Below are 17365 nucleotides of genomic sequence, written 5' to 3'. Positions count from 1 at the left end.
AGAAGCCCAGTGACTGTGCCTAAGTCTTGAGTTTAAGCTCCAGGACCAACACACACACACACACACACACACACACACACACACACACACACACACACACACACACACAGACAAATAAACACACACACACACACACACACACAAATAGCGTTCAATCCACGTTTTCAGAAGTCTTTTGCAAACTTATTTTAGAAAAGTATTTAAGTCTTTCCATTTCCGAACAAATGGGGCAATGTCATTCTTTCTGATGGAGGCGTAGAATTCTATTGTGCGTATATATACTACATTTTCTTGAACTATTCATCTACTGAGGGGCATCTGGTTGGTTCCATATTTTAGCTATGGTAAATAATGCTGCAGTAAACATAGATGTGCTAGTAGCTTTAGTATGGTCTTGTTTGTGATCATTCGGGTAAATGCCCAAAAGTGGAATTGCTGGGTCATTGGGAAGCTCTATGTGGAGTCTTTTGAGGAACCTCCATACTACTTTCCTAAGTGAAGTAAGCCAGGCCCAAAGAAACATAGGTCCCATGGTTTCCCTCATTTACAATAACTAGTATATGTATGAGACAAGAAGAAAAGAACAGATAATTTTATGTTAGGCGAAACGATCCCCAAGGTAAGGACTCAAGTGGTTTTTCTTTCTTGCTATTGTTTCTAACATATTTATAAGGTGATTTTTTTGTTGCTTTGTATGCCCCTCCCCTATGGTATAACCCCTGTTTTCACTGTATTTGATGTTAGCATAATTTGGGGAGGGGAAGGGAATAAAAACACATTTTTTAAATAGGGTTACAGGTGGACCCATTTTAACAATGAGATCTAGAAGACACTATGTTGAAAAACAAACTTTACAATTTAGGCTGGGGGTGGAGTAGGGGGTTGGGAGGGACTGTAGTTGTGGGGTGGGAGGGAAGGGATGGTAGGGGAAACAAAGGAGGAGGCAATAATGCTTGATAAAAAATGTACTCATTACTTTGCTCATGGAACTGTAACCCCTCTGTACAGTATTTTCACAATAAAAAACTGATTAAGAAAAAGCATTGTAAGCTTTACATTCCTTTGCTAAGGCTTTCAAATGAAATACCACACACAAGGTGAACTATAACTGAATTATTTGTTTATTCTCACACTTAGAGAGGCTGGAAGTCAAGCTGATGCTGGTGTTGGAAGCATCCTCCCCTCCCTTCCATGGGGGTCCTGTCTCCTCCCTTGCACTTGTTTTCCTGCTACTTTTTTCCTTGGGCTTGTTTCTCTACTATATTTCCTTGTCAATAATGGATCATAGTTCATTTTCACTGTGTTATCCCCTAAAGGCCTCATTTTAACTTTTTCCTTGGTGCAAAATCTCTATTGTAAGTATCATATGCCTGGGTATGAGGGATGAGGGCTGAAAAAGTAAAGTTGGTGGAGGGTCACACTTCAGCCCAGGCACAGATATAGGTTCCTTTGGATGCCATCACTTGCATTCATAAACTTACTCTCACAGTAATCTTCAGGGGATCTCACATACTCGAATTTGTATTTAATCCACTGTAATTTAATCGATACCTATCTGTGTCACTTCATAAAAATATAGTGATTAGTGTAAAAATTTAGAGGGTAAGAAATGAAAAATGTAAGAAAGAGAAAATAAAATTTTCCTGGCTAAGGATACAAATGTTTCACATAATGTAAACAGTGTCACAACCATTGACTCTTGTCAGTACTTGCAAGTTTTGTTGTCTGTGTGCTGATTGTAAAAGAAATCTTCCATGTTTTGAACTTTTTAAAATTGTTTAGGGCAATTAAACCCACAAAAACCCAGAAACAAGACCAAAATATGAATCACTAAATTTGCATATCCTGATTTCCAATTATGTGCCTAGTAATATGCAAATAAGCATTAATTCCTCTTGAATAAGAATCTGAAATTGGATGGTTGCAATCCATCTCCCCAAATTATATGCCTAATGATTTTTAGAATTTTTGAGAACTACTGTGAGATCCCAAATGCTCATATGCAACTATAATAGAATGAAAAAGTATTTGCTCATTTTCATCCAACAACCTTGCTTTGCTATATTTATTCATGCACATGCATAAACATATAGGTACATGTGTGAACGATCATTCTCATAATACCTAGATAATACATAAACATGTTCTCACAAAATCTAGATAATTCAAAGTACAACTAATATAGAAAGAATGGTTAGTTTGCTGACAAATGGTGATGTGATTATGACTTGAATTATTGTACCATGTACTTAAATACTTTAAGAAGTAAAGATAATGTGTCTGATAGATATTTCCTATTCAATTGTTCTTTAGTAGAACGTAAAATTTATTTGCAAACTATTAGAAATTTAATACTTTTATCCTTCTAGGCACTGGTGGTTCACATCTGCAATCCTAGATACTTAAGAGGTTGCGAGCTCAGAAAGAAGTTCTAAGCCAGTCAAGGCAGACAAATCCAAGAGACTCTTGTCACCAAGTAATCAGCAAAATTCAGGAGTGGAGTCCCAACTTAAGTGGTATAGCATAAGTTCTGAGTGGTAAAATACAAGTGAGTCTGGAACCCTGAGTTCAAGTCCAGTAGTAATTTTTATGACTATCATCACTAACAGCCATTGTTTACATAAATGTATAGACTAGTTTATTAATTTTTATGTCCAAGATCAGGACAGTCATTGGCTGGATCTTTACTAATTGAGTCACCTTTCCAAAGCCTAGTATGTTAATTTTTATAAACATTTTAAAAGATGTTTTGTTGTCTGTGTGTTGATTGGAAAAGAAATTTTCTGTGTTTGCAACCTTTTAAAATCTTTCAAGGCAATTAAACCCACCAACACCCAGAAACCATGCCAAAACATGGAGTGCTTTATTTGCATATCTGAATTTCAAATCATATACCTAGTAATATGTAAATAGCTTAGTTCCTCTTGAATAAGAATTTGATGATTGCAATCCTTCCCCCCAAACTATGAGCCTTATGATTTTTGGATATTTGAATGAGATTTTTTTATTCTCATGTGTCAATACTTTAATGTTTTGCACTAATTTCCTATTGGACAATTTCACCTATGAAGTGTTTGGCTAAGGATTATTTTTTATCATAAATTGACATAATGTGACAAAATTATAATGCCATACAAAACATACATACTGAAAATTTCATTAGGACTGGGTAATTATAACTACTTAGGGGCTGAGATCTGCAGGATGGTGATTTAAATGCAACTAAACAAAGAAATCCTCCAAAGAGCGACAAAATATCATCTAATATAATCTATGACATGCTGAATATATTGTATATGTGAGCACAAATGTTATCCTTTATACTCTTTTAATAAGTAATAGTATTCCCATTTTACAAAAAAAAATAATGCTTGACAAAGAGAATTAAGTTCCCCATTAAATCAGTCTATAAATAAATGAAAGTCCAGAAAGTCATCAGATTTGAGACCCATTGTTGGCATTTCAAAGCACAAAACTATTCAGTGGAGTTTATCTTTGGACTAATATACTTGGATACTGAGATTGAAATACTTCCACGGATGCTCTTTTCCTCCCATTCATAATCAAAATGGCTGTACAACACTTTCAATTAGTAACCAGAGCATTTCACTCTGTACTGTGAGGTCCATTCATAGACGTGGCATCTCATTGCTTAGTCACTTTTGTAATTTAAAAATATTTTAATTTTATAGTCATATTACTGGAATATATGCCATTGACCTGTAATGAATAACTATATATCTCTATACATAAAAATGTTGATTTTGTATTTTTTTAAGTTTGAGTGAATCTATTTCGAAAATGTATGGGTGACAATGAAATGACTCAATTATAGATGAAGAGTTAAAAGTCTAGTAATAGACTATTCAGATAAATGTGACATTGAGAGAAATATTGTGGATTCCAGAACAACAGCACATAAGTTACAGCACAGATATGTCTTGCAAAACCATAGCAGATTCATATACAATGAATTTATTGACTACAAAAAATAAACAAAAAGGGATAATGGCATAAAAATTTAGTACTTTTTATATGTTAAACAGTTGACTAATTCTGTTAGATCCAATGAATATTTCTAGGAGACAAATTAGTTGTTTTTGCTTTGTTTTGGTGTTTGTCAGTATTGAGACTTGAATTCATGGACTCATGTTGCATATTGTCACTCATGCAGGTGCTCTACCTTGAGCTACATACTTTCAGCTCTTTGGTAAGAATATTGTCTTGGATTTGTCTGCTCAGGCTGGCTTCAAACCAAGATCCTAAAATCTCAGCCTCCTGAGTATCTAGGTTTAGAGGCAGCATGAGCCATTGAACCTGGCTTTGGAATTTAAAAAATTAAAACAGAAATAAGGATTTGCATTCATTGTTTGCGTTCATTGCATTCATAGTGACAATATCCTACATGAATTCAATTCAACCCGTATGTAGTGCATATTAACATGAAAAATGTGAGTAATTCAAAGCCTGGAAAAATTATTTAAGGACATAAAACTTTTGCTGATTTCATACTATAAAGAGACAAATACTGTAAGCACAATGATTTAATAAGCTATGCTAAACACTGAGATTGTTAACTGATGTATCATGTGAGGATAACAAATCAACTGGTAGTGGTAGATAGACTTCCTGGATAGAATTCATTTTCCGGAAATGAGCACCCAGATGCAGTAGGTAGATTGTTTAAACAAGACAGATAAATTTTACTTTTATGAAATTATATTGAATCTGGCATTTTGTACAAATGATTAACTCATTGTTGAGGAATTTAGTACTTAAACATTATAAGAAATGTCCAGCAACAGATACTGTTAGAGAAATGCTATTGTGAGTCTGAGGGCATCAGCTTATAACCAAGTTTGTTTCTCCAGAGGTATTAAATTAACTTTTGAATGATATAACTAAAGGCAAGCAATAATTTATATAGCTCAACTGGGACACAAATGCTCACTTAAGCTGAAACCTAGAAATAAACTTTTGGATGAACTGCATAACTCCTTGCTAGAATAAACAATTGGTACTGGATTAGTGAAGAGAAACACTGTATATTTCTGGCAAACTAACAAAGACAAGGCATTTTTTATTGCCTGTACAAAGGGATTTCAAGTCAACATGTCAGCCTATGAGTATAATACATCTTGATTCATGTCATTCCTTCCACCATTCCCACTCCCATCTCTCCCAACTCTACCCATTCCTAAGCTTACATGATTTCATTTTCATATATGTGCATTGAATATAATGTCTATATCTGTTCAACTTTCTTCTTTCCATTTATCTGCCACTGCCTTTGAACAATTCCTCCAGACACCCTACAAAGCTGGTCTCTGAACTTTCTGGTTTTCATTTTGTGAAACTGTTTGCTAGTGTTCCAAGGAGTTATATCACTAAAATCCTCCCCCAAGGATTCTGTGCTGTAGACAATTTTGGGGGGGGTATGTTACATGACTCCTACATATTTTTGAATAGGTTTATAATTTAATTTATAAACACATGAGAAAAAGCATTCGCTCCTTGGCTGTCTGAGCTGGTTTTACTTCACTTAACATGATGTTTTCCAGGTTCAATCATTTCTTTTCACTAGTTGAGCAAATTCCATTGAAACTATGCACCACAGTTTTTTGCTTCCACTGATCCATTTAAAGACATTTGTGCTGTTTGCATAACTTGGCTATAGTGAATAATGAGCAATTAACATGGTTGTACATGGCTTTGCTGTGTACTGGCTTGTAATATTCTGGGTAGATGACCAAGAGTTGGATTGTAAGGGAACCCTAGGTTTCTTTCTTTTTCTTTTACTTTTTTTTGAAGAATCTCCAAAAGTGGCTTCCAGAGTGGTTTTGCTAATTTATATTCCTCCCAGCAGTGTATTAGGCTTCAGGCTCTCACATGGCTTCTTCAATCAAAGCCAAAAAAACCACACTTCCACTTCCATATTTTCTCTAGTTAATTATATCTAAGAGACCCATGGATTTTTTTTCCTGGCTTTGAAACTATTTCCTCAGATCTCAGCCTTCTGAATAGCTAGAATTATAGGCATCAACCCCAGCACCTGGCTAATACCCATTTACTTGCACCATAGAACTCAATATTTATTAAATATACATAAATCATATGACTGTAAAAAATCTATTTTCAAAATAACAACAATATATACAGTGTAATTTAAAATTTTATAAGCCAAATGTTAACCATATGTTCTATAAACAATAAACAATTACAAAGTGAAGAAATATTGCTTTACACTACATATTCATCCTTTCAGTTTTACAAGAAAATACGCTATATCTTCTTAAGTTGTTCTTTAGCATAATACATGCATGCAATGTTTATTCAGAAATGACTTAGCCTAGTCAACATGATTGATACTGCTTAAATTAATTGGACAAGCTTTCCTGTATGATGAGATTGCATGTTTTAAATACATTAGGTGTAAAACAAAAGACACACTGAAGATTGGAAAAAGTTAAGTAACCATAATAAATTTTGTGAAGATTATTGGAAACCATTATGTGCCTTACATACTAGTTTGCAGCTCTTATTTTGCAAGAAGAAAATCCTGTAGCTGAGTGACCTTATGTTAAATGGAATCTGTTTGTCAATGGAGAGCCAAAGCTTCTGGTTGAAATATATGAAGAAAGAGACAATAATCAATGGAAAAATTGAAAGAGAACTTTTTAGAATATGAGGATGTAAGTAAACTCTATACTTTAAATAAACACATCCTCTAATATTTTAAAATTTTATTTAATTTGATATTTCTTACGAGCATATATGAGTAGTTAAATGTAGTATGATTTCATGATTCTGCAGGTGAGTGTGGATATTGTGGCTTGAACAAATTAATAAAATTTAGCATCTATTCTCTTCATTCTAAACATTAACACTGTAGATATTCCACCATCTAAAATAGAATATGCTCAAAGTACATCTAAACTAAGTTTGCTTGTCAAATTAGTATCTAAGAGAAACCTAACAGCAATCTCATTAAGGAGATCATTTAGGACATGATTAGGAATTGTGTTAAAAATGGGGCTGGGATGTACTTTAGTGGCAAAGTGCTCGCCTAGCAAGGGCAAAGTCCTGGATTGAATCCCCAGTACCAAAAAAGAAAAAGCCAAAAAAGATATATAGTTATCCAGGTGCTGGTGGCTCATTCCTGTAATCCTAACTCTTCAGGAGGCTGAGATATGAGGATTCAATTCAAAGCCAGACCACACAAGAAAATTCCATGTGACTCTTAATTCCAATTAACCACCAGAACTGGAGCTGTGACTCCAAGTGGTAGAGCTCTAGCCTTGAGCAAAATTGCTCAGGGACAGTGCCCATTCCTGAGTTCAAGTCCCACAACCAAAAGAAAAAAAAAGTTTGGAGAATGTTCTTCATAGAGCAACTCACTTAAATTGTAGCTCTACATATTGTATGTTTACTTATACATCACATATATTGACTGATCTGCATTAACTTCAGAAACAAAGTTTGAGAATTTGATTCAAGTATAAAGATTATTGATATTCAAACCTGATCTTTGCAGTTTGACCATTGACAGATGGTTCCCTTGGCTTCGCTTCTAATTTAAGCAATTCAGGAGTCTGAAATCCAGACAATCATAGTTCAAAGCCAGTAAAGTCCATGATACTCTGTCACCAATAGAACCAACAAAAAAGTCAGGCTGGAGTGTGATTTAACTGCTAGGGTACACTGTGCAAATAAGCCAAAAGAGTAAGAAGCATTGAGCTCAAAACTCAATATAAATAACACTCTTCACACAATGCAATAGTAATAATAATAATTAATATATGACACTGACATGCTGTAGTACAGTATCCTTATACTTATATCCAGTGTCCCTGCTGATTAAGACTCCATTACAGTCTTATCCTAAGCACCTCAACATAGATAAATAAACAAAAAATAAACAAATAAACAAAACTCTGGTACTTAATATAAATTTAACAGGTAGATTTTGTAAGAGATTATATATTCCAGAAGCAATATATCCACAGTAAAATATCTACATTGTAACATTCAGGCAAAAATGATGGGAAAACAATGCAACAAGAGCCAAATGTAACTAGGAGGATAAGTTATAAAACATAAAAGGTTGAATGCGCACAAATACAACAGCGAGGGTGATTAAAGGTGAGAATCACAGGGAAAACAACTGAAAATTTTTCAAATTTGGTCAGGGATGTTAGGTCTCACCTGGAAGAACTAACTACAAATACCATATAGCTATAGTTTGTTTTTCATCATCTAATCACTAATATGTAAAGACAAATAGGGCATCCTAAAATGGGCAGTTTGAGGTGCCCATTTATTTCAAAGTAAAAAAGACCATAATATCTCAAAGCACTTTTTAGACATGATGAAAACAGAGGAAATGGCTACAATTCTAACCTTCTATTACCATCCTTAGAACTAAAATACATGTTCTTATCAGGAAAAACATAGATAAACCATCACTAGCTAAATGTCAGTAAAAGTAGTTAAGGAGACAGGAGCAAAGTTATCCAAGCAGAAAGCAGAGAAGGGAAGAAAAGACAAGTAAGAGATTAAATTTAAAGGAAAATTAATTGCATAAACTAATGGTCACAATGTGTTTGGAAGCTGAAAATATATTTAAAGTTTTAAGACATCAACACAAGTTCCAAAACTCGAGATAATAAAATAGACCTAAATATTAAATGAAGCAAGCATGCTGCTCAATAAATTGTTGAAATTTGCCGGGTGCTGGTGGCTCACGCCTGTAATCTTAGCTACTCAGGAGGCTGAGATCTGAGGATCGCGGTTCAAAGCCAGCCTGGGCAGGAGAGTCCGTGAGACTCCTATCTCCAATAAACCACCAGAAAACTGTAAGTGGCGCTGTAGCTCAAATGGTAGAGTGCTCTCCTTGAGCTGAAGAGCTGAGGGACAGCGCCCAGGCCCATAGTTCAAGCCTCACCACCGACAAAAATAAATAAATAAATAGTTGAAATTTATACATGTTGATAATTGACACTATTTATTGTGAATTGGCAAATGTGTTCCTGAAAAAAATGCTGGAAGAAAGAAACATATTTTTAATGTAATGCTACATTTAGTTATTCAGAAATCATATAGGGAATTTTAATTATGGCCTCAAATCAATGGGAAACATCATATATCAGAATGGATAGATATTCTAAGATAATGTGTCCATACATCTATATGAATGTGTCTATATTTTATAGTTCAGCGCTTTTTTCAGCTAAGACAAATGTCCTTAATCATAAACACATTTTATCAGTGCTGTCTAGTAGAATGCATGAAAATTTATTTTGAAATGATTTATGTTTCTCAAGCAGCCTTCACAATGGCTTGTCACTCTCCAGTCACAGCAGGGTATACTTACGAATCTGTATATTTTATAGTCAGAGAACTTCACATGAATTATTGAAAAGCCAATAGTCTGGCAAAGTCCATGTATCTAATTGAACATTCTATGCACTATTTTAGCATATATATTTCTGCTTTATTTTAGAGTAATTGGTGCTCTAAGATTCCAATCTTGATAAACCAAGAATTGCCAGTTATTTTCTTTTACAATTATAACCAAAGAATCAAAGCCTTTGTCAACTGACTTATTTCCAATGTGAAAAATGCATCATAATAATTAATTCACTTTGAAGCACATAGATCATGCAATTTAAGCTACACACATTAGAATCCACACCACATTTCTCCAATATTTATTTGCATTTAACAATGAGATCACTCTGTTTTCAACATGGAGATAATTATAAGCTTTGAACAACCATTGAACAACTTGACCCTATCTTACAACTCTGCATCTTAAAATGAAACATTTCTAAAACCTAAAACATTTCTTATTTACTTTGCTTTTAATAACTTATAGATATTCAGATTTTTGAACACATGTATGTAATTTTTGTGTGTGTGGTTGAATGACAGATTTGATAGTCAAATGATTAGTACAACAAGACAAGCAAGGAATAATAATAATTAGTTGAGATATGCAGCTGTTAAATCTATGTCTCCCAGGCTGTTAGGGAAACGTGATCCAGTTTCCATAATGTCTTATGACATGAGAGAGTGAATATCAGTCAGATGAACAAATACAGCTTCCTAAGCCTAAACTTAGTTTGACTATAGAAAGTGATTATTTCAACTGCACCATGGAGTGCATGAGATTTAGCACAAACAAAAGTGAGATTCGGGGAAAAGAAATGCAAGCTTACTAAACTGGTCTTAAATGTTTTGAAAGAGCTACATTCTAGCTTCCATTTTATAAGGTTTCAAAATTTAAGTAATTAACTATGGAATTAATTATTTAACCAGGTAATTAGTTAACTAATTGTTTGTTTGTTCATGCCAGTAGTAGAGCTTCTTGAAGTCAGGGCCTCACACTCTCATTTGGCATTTTCAATCCATTTGGCACTTTACCACTTGAGCCACAGTTCCAGTACCCTAACTTGGGGTTTTGTTGTGGATAATGGAGAATAGTCCAGGGTAAAATTGCCTGAAAAGTGTAAGATGTTTCTGTAGATTGGATCTCTCTCTGGTTCCAGAAAGGCTCTCAAACCTACTTATCCTCTCTATTAGATGCAGAGAATAAAAGCGAAATATACAAGCTGGGCACCTGTGGCTTATGCTTGTAATCGTAGCTACTATGGAGGCTGAGATATAAGCATTGTGGTTGGAAGCCTTCCAGCGCAGAAAAGTCCATGAGACTCTTACCTCCCTTTAACCACCGAAACCCAGAAGTGGCACTGTAGTTAATGTAGTAGAGGGCTAGCCTGGTGCGAAGGCCCTGAGTTCAAACCCAACGACTGATAGGAAAAGGGTAAATTATAGAAGAATAGAGTGATAATTATCTACATGCAAACAGAGAAATAGAACGAGAAAGAGAGCAAGAATGCATGACAAAAAATAGCCATTGATTATTGAATATACATAGAAAAATGTATATTTACTCATATATATAAATAACATTTCAATACCTAAATTTAGATTTTATTCTCTGATCTAGGAAAATGGCTGACTCATATGTCTCAGTCATACTGATCAAGAAATAGTGGTAATAATGACTTAATCAAATCTGTGAAGACAAATTTAACTTCATTTGTAAAAAAATCCATGAATCCAGAAATGCATACTACTTCTATCCAACTCACTGCTAAATGTTCCCAAGGAAAAGAGGTTTAATCAATTTAGCACACTATAGGTTTGGTGGTCATGAGTGGTTACTTATCACCAACCCTAGTTTTATTCTTCCATTCTAATAAAAGGCTTCAATCCACAAAACCACTTGAATATGGCACATAAAACACGTGCTCTGAATTGATCTAGGGCACACAAAAAATCACTAAATAATAGGCAAAAATAGAAACGACTCTAGACAAAAAGACTGTTCATAAACAAATATCTATGAAATCAGTAAAACATATATCATACTAGAAATAAATTATGGTATGGAATAAATGTGGTGTTTAAATTTTGAGGTCCAGTGAGGATGAAGTTTCAGTGAGAGATGCCATACTCAAGGCAGTCCTCATTAAGAAAGTGAGATCTAAGCAAGGAATTGAAGAATCAAAATTGGTAGCTAGCCTGGGAGTTGCTGCTAAGTGGTAGAAGTCTATCCTACCAATGGTAAGGCCATGCATGCAAGCCCCAGTACTACCAAATTGATAGCTAGGATAAGAATATTCTAAAAAGATGGGCTGGGAGACAGTAAAGGAGTCAGTCTTGTTCAGTAAACAATATGGAAGTTAAAGTTTTTGAAGTCATAAAATATAAGAATAAGAGAAAACATGTCAAAGAAATAGGGATGGTTATGAAACTTATGTAAGACCAACTTACCTATAATTCTACATGCATGAGAAGCTACAGAATGGTTTTGAGTAGAAGGGAAAATTGGCAGAATTACAATATAGAAGTTTCTGTTTGTTTTGTTGAATTTATAAAAGTATGAGAAACAATACAAAGAACTTATTGAACTCTATTGCAATAATTCAAGTAAGAGAGGTTCTGGCTTCAACATACATGTAGCACTAAAGGTGACAGAAGTAATTAGACTTAGTGTACAGTTTGAAAAAACTGCCAAGAGGATTTTTTATGGATTAGAAAAGAGGAACGGTTCCACTGTTTCTAGATTGGACTATTGAAATTCAGAGAGGATGAACCATGATACTCATTTGCAGATTTTAAAGCGTTAATAAAATCAGACTGCTTTCTTTCAAAACATCAGAAAAAATGTTACGCTTTTTACTTATTCTTGCCAGTTTTATTTTGGATCGCCATTATTTTCAGGTAAATTTAATCTTTAGTGATATATATATATTTAAAACAAAGTACATCTAAGAATGAATTGTTTATTTTTTGTCATAATGAGAAATGAAATATCCATTTTCTGCTCAAATCAACTTAGAATATGAGTTAATGTCTGATATCTCATTAAGTAAAAATATTTATTTCTTCTTTGCATTTGGGAAAGAAATAATAGCTCTCTTAACTGTAGTTTAACAAATCATAAAGAAATGTAATAAGTAAAGAGCCAAGTACCATCAAAAGTTTTAAGATGTACTGAGATTATTTTCTTTAATATATACAATTTGGACATATGAATATTAGCATGGAATCTACTCTGCTTTATAAGTAATAGAACCTGTCATGGTGTGGCAACAATTAACTCTTCAATGTCTTCTAAGTTGTTTCTTAAACCATAGGCAAATAAAATCACAGGCTTTTATTTAAAAATCACAAAGGAATAAAGTTTAAAGTTTTGCAAAGATGATATTTGTTGTAAATGAAAAGACACATACATAATTGCCTGTGATTTGTGAAGACAGCTGTAAATACAAGATGTTGCTGATACACCTGACAGTGGAAAAACAAAGTTTACGCAGGGGCTGTGATTTTTCTTTAAACTTCTTCCAAAGATAAATGAGATCCACTGGGAAGAAAAGCTACTAGACAATTAATAACATTACTTTTCATCTCAGTACTTTACTTTTATTGCCTCATTCTTTATAATTTCATGGGTTTGATATTGCCACTCTAATCTTTCCCTCTTGCAATTTTGGGTGGATTTAATATTGTCTTTCCTGTGGCTTATTATTATTATTCACTTATTATTGGACGGATTAGTTCTTCTTGTTTGCCTAGCATTTTATTCCTCTACATCATGGCTCTATTTAAGAGTTTTGAAAAGTATGTAGTACAATTGAAATATGTTTGTAAAAATGAAGGAAAGGCTCCGTGGTAATATTTTAAGAAGCTTAACCATGCTAACAGTGTCAGCGATTATCAAGGGTTCATTTTGCTTGTCAATGCTGCTCCTACATCTCTATGTAAAGACTCCAGATGAGAGGTCGCTTCCAAGGTCAGATACTTATACTGCCAGTCAAAAGCATGAAGAGATTTATTAGGTAACAACATGTGTCTATGCATGCATCTATGCATTTTGCCCTTCTCCAATATAAACACTAAGGAGATGTTTGAAGCTGTGTGTGATTTAATGAATGATAAATGATGATACACTGCTTGATTTCAAACTGATGAGCTCTTCACATGCCACCATTTTTCTACAGAGGGCTACCTTTGGTTACCACTGTCTTTCACGTTTTTAAATGCATGATGAATTATGCAAAACTGGTATTAACGTGAATCAATACACAACAAAGAGAAGAATGCAATATAAATATCAAAGAGACACAAGTACTCGCATACCTGTGCAAACACAACTCACACATGCTCAAGAATACTATTTATCTAGATTTATATATTCCTATGAAAGTTGATGGTCCAATCAAGGATATGTTTAGTTTGATTAAAATGATTATTTTTATTATTGTTTTAAACTTTTGAATGACTTGTTTCAAAACTTTAAAAATTTGAATATCTAAGAGCTGTACTATTTACATAAACTTATTAATGATTTTGAATGTGGGCATTTCATTAATATAACCAAAGTGTTATTTTATGATTTTAAGATGTATATATTCTTATTTAGCTTCTTCCAAGGAAATGTAAAGGAGATACTATATAGTATCAATTTTTTGCACACTATATAAACTACAGAGAAATTCAATATCACTGCATTATTGGTTTCAAGCTGTGTTTAGGAGTTACAATGATTATTACCTCTTATGAAGCATAAATTTTATGAAATTCCACTATTATCACATTTTCTTCCAAAATTTTCCACATTTGTTGAGGAGAAATAATAATAATAATATATGTCTACCAGTCACAGGTAAATTAATTAAGGCATTAACTATATCAAGGTATGATTAATGTCTCCTAGCAGATAGCAAGTGCCTAGAATACCTGTTTTTTTTTATAAAATGGATACTTTTTTAATTTAAAGTATGTTAAAAATTTAAAAGGTATGTTAAATGCTTCTCACATGAGATAATATTTTCAACATAAATGGAAGAGCAGAAAGCAATGTGTGTGTGTGTGTGTGTGTGTGTGTGTGTGTGTGTGTGTGTGTGTGTGTGTGTTTGTGTGTGTGTTTGTGTGTGTTGATCATGGGGCTTGAACTAACAGCCTGGGATGTTGTCCTTGAGTTATGTATGTACTTATTTATTCTTTCTCAAGTCTAATGTTCTGTCACTTGAGCCATTTCTCCACTTTAGGCTTTTTGATGGTTAATTTGGAGGTAAGAGTCTCATAGATGATTTTTTGCCTGTTGGCTTTAAATCACAATCTGATCTCAGCATTGTTAGGATTACATTGTGAGCCACTGGCACCTGGCGATCAATACGTTTATAGTTCATTTATATTTACTGCTATATCATGGAAAAGGGACACATTAAATTTCAGGAAGGTTAAGAAGAGCTAGTGAATAGATGTTTTTATGTTTGCTTTATACTGAATACAATGGCTAGAATGGTTTAAGTTTTTATTGTCATAAGGGGATGTACACGGGGGTTACAGTTACGTAAGTCAGGTAAAGAGTTCATTGCTTTTTTGACAATATCACTCCTTCCCTCACTCTCTTTTTTAAGAATATTTTTATTTTATTTATTTTATTGTGAAAATATAATACAGAGGGGTAACAATTACATGAGCAAAGTAATGAGTACGTTTCTTATCAAGCATTGTTGCCTCTAATAGAATACGTTTTAAGGGTAAATTCAAGCTGTTCTCTTTAGAATTTCATCTATTCACGTGGGCATTTGTGAAAAACTTTACATACTATATTTCTCTGTATTTCAACCTGTTGAATTGTTATCTGTTTATTTATTTTCTATGTTGCTAAGAAATTTCAAATTTAGAAAAAGAACTTGTAACATCCCCATTGACTTCGAAATGTTTAACTTTAAAGATCAATACGCTGATTGCTCAGATTTGATTGTCTAATGATGGAACAAGTCAAAACATATTATATCCTGGTGAGCCTCAACAGTGCGAGTGTGAGGCTCAGAGTTCAATACCAGAAATGCAGAAAGCAAAGCAAAGCTAGAATAAAACAGCTCATTATTCATCTAGCGTATATAGAATTGTGATGTGTCAATCAAAAACACTTTAAGAAGAAAAGATAATATGAAAAGAAAAAAGATCTAATTTTTATTTTGTTAAAAGCCCTTATCTAGCAATCTATCCTCAATCGAGAAAAATTTTCTTTGTGATGTTGTCAGAATCTTAGTCATTGTAAGCCATGACAGAACAGTATTATTGTTGAAAGGTCATCGTGGGGAATAAAGGTACAAGTGAAGGAAGGCCAAGACTGAGAATGAGAAGGGTAGACTCTTTTTTCTAGATATATTCTTAAATTTCCTGGTTCTTCTCATAGAACTTCTAATTATGATATGACAGTGATATTTCTACTCATGTGAAAAAAATCTCAATGACTAGTCTTGTTCTCAGATGAGAAACCAGAAAAATCATAATAACAAATATAGTAAAAATTAATAATTATCATGGGACATGGATATAAAAGGGGGTAATATATAAATATATAATTACAATATTGTATTTTAATATAATATATATTTGTATTGTATTCACATATAGGTATATATTTGCATATGGACATTTCTAGGTATATATGAGGGTACATACATATACACATATCTACATATATATGTGTAAACAATATAAATATATCCACTAAGCACAGTTTAAAAAGCTAGAAAGAAGAAAGGGAACATAGGAAGATGTTGGAGAGAGCAAACTTATTCAGAAATAGATTGTTAATATGTGTACAATTCTCATATTTAAAATCTCAATATAACTAATGCATAATGACTTGAATTATGAAACAGAATTATGTAAAGCCATTACATTTGGTCATGTTAATATAAATATTGTTACATGTACTTAAATTCTTTTCCTCTTTCATACACAAATTAATATCCAGAAAATATTTAAAGGTGAAGACAATGCTTTCTAAGAGTCATAGTTTAAAATATGGACTTTTAGTTTAATTTAGGGATTATGGACAAACGTATACACTTAGTTGTTATATATATATATGTATATATGTAATTACAGACATTATTCTCTATATATTGCACAACTATGTATGTATATTTTTATCTATCCATGTATATATATATATATATTTATATATAGATATATTTATATATCTATAAAACCTTTTTTGTGTGTATAGAACAATACACTTTTTCTGCTTTAATTTTTTTCTTTACAGTCTTTTCTGCCAAATGATTTTACATTCAAGTGAATTTCAAGAATCCAGAATTGTGATTCTTTAATTTTTTCGTATTAGGGTTTGAACTCAGAGCCATGCTTCCTTGCTCCACTTTAACTGGATGGAGCTTTACCACTTGAGCCACACACCTACTTATATTTTTGCTGATAGTTTTGCAGAGAGGCAGGACATTTCTGCCAAAGTTAGCCTCAATCCTCAGTTCTCTAGATCTTAGCCTCAAGTGTGGTTAGATATTTCAGGTGTGAAACCCTGAAAACCAGCTAAAAATTATAGATGCTGTAAATTCAGGCTTACTTTAACGTGTAATGGGTTCTAGATATCATGCCTGTCATAAATTTCAAATTTAGCTGTTTCTTTTTCAATATTTTTCTTACTGTACTCCATAAACTTAGAAAGGTCCCTGTTTCTTCTTTAGGTGTGAGCTCATTCCTCACTTCCCTTTGTTGAAATGTTTCTTCCATCATTTGATTTCAGAAAAAAAAAAGAAATTTATGCCACAATTGCAAACTAGAACTACTCATCCAAGACAAGAGTTTTAAGTGAATCAGTCAAGAACATTTGTTAGATTCATGCTTAGTTTGATTTTACAAGTATATTTGATTATCTACCCCTTTAGTCTATACTGTGTAAATATATTTTCCATTGTTTGGAAAACAGATGTTGAAATGCCTTGAATGTAGACAGAGAAAACAAGCAGATAAG

The sequence above is a fragment of the Dipodomys merriami genome, unplaced genomic scaffold (assembly GCF_024711535.1).
Source record: "Dipodomys merriami isolate MVZ:Mamm:240054 unplaced genomic scaffold, mDipMer1.0.p SCAF_766, whole genome shotgun sequence".
Taxonomy (NCBI): domain Eukaryota; kingdom Metazoa; phylum Chordata; class Mammalia; order Rodentia; family Heteromyidae; genus Dipodomys; species Dipodomys merriami.
The sequence above is the reverse complement of the archived record's forward strand: the minus strand, read 5'-3'. Positions refer to the sequence as shown.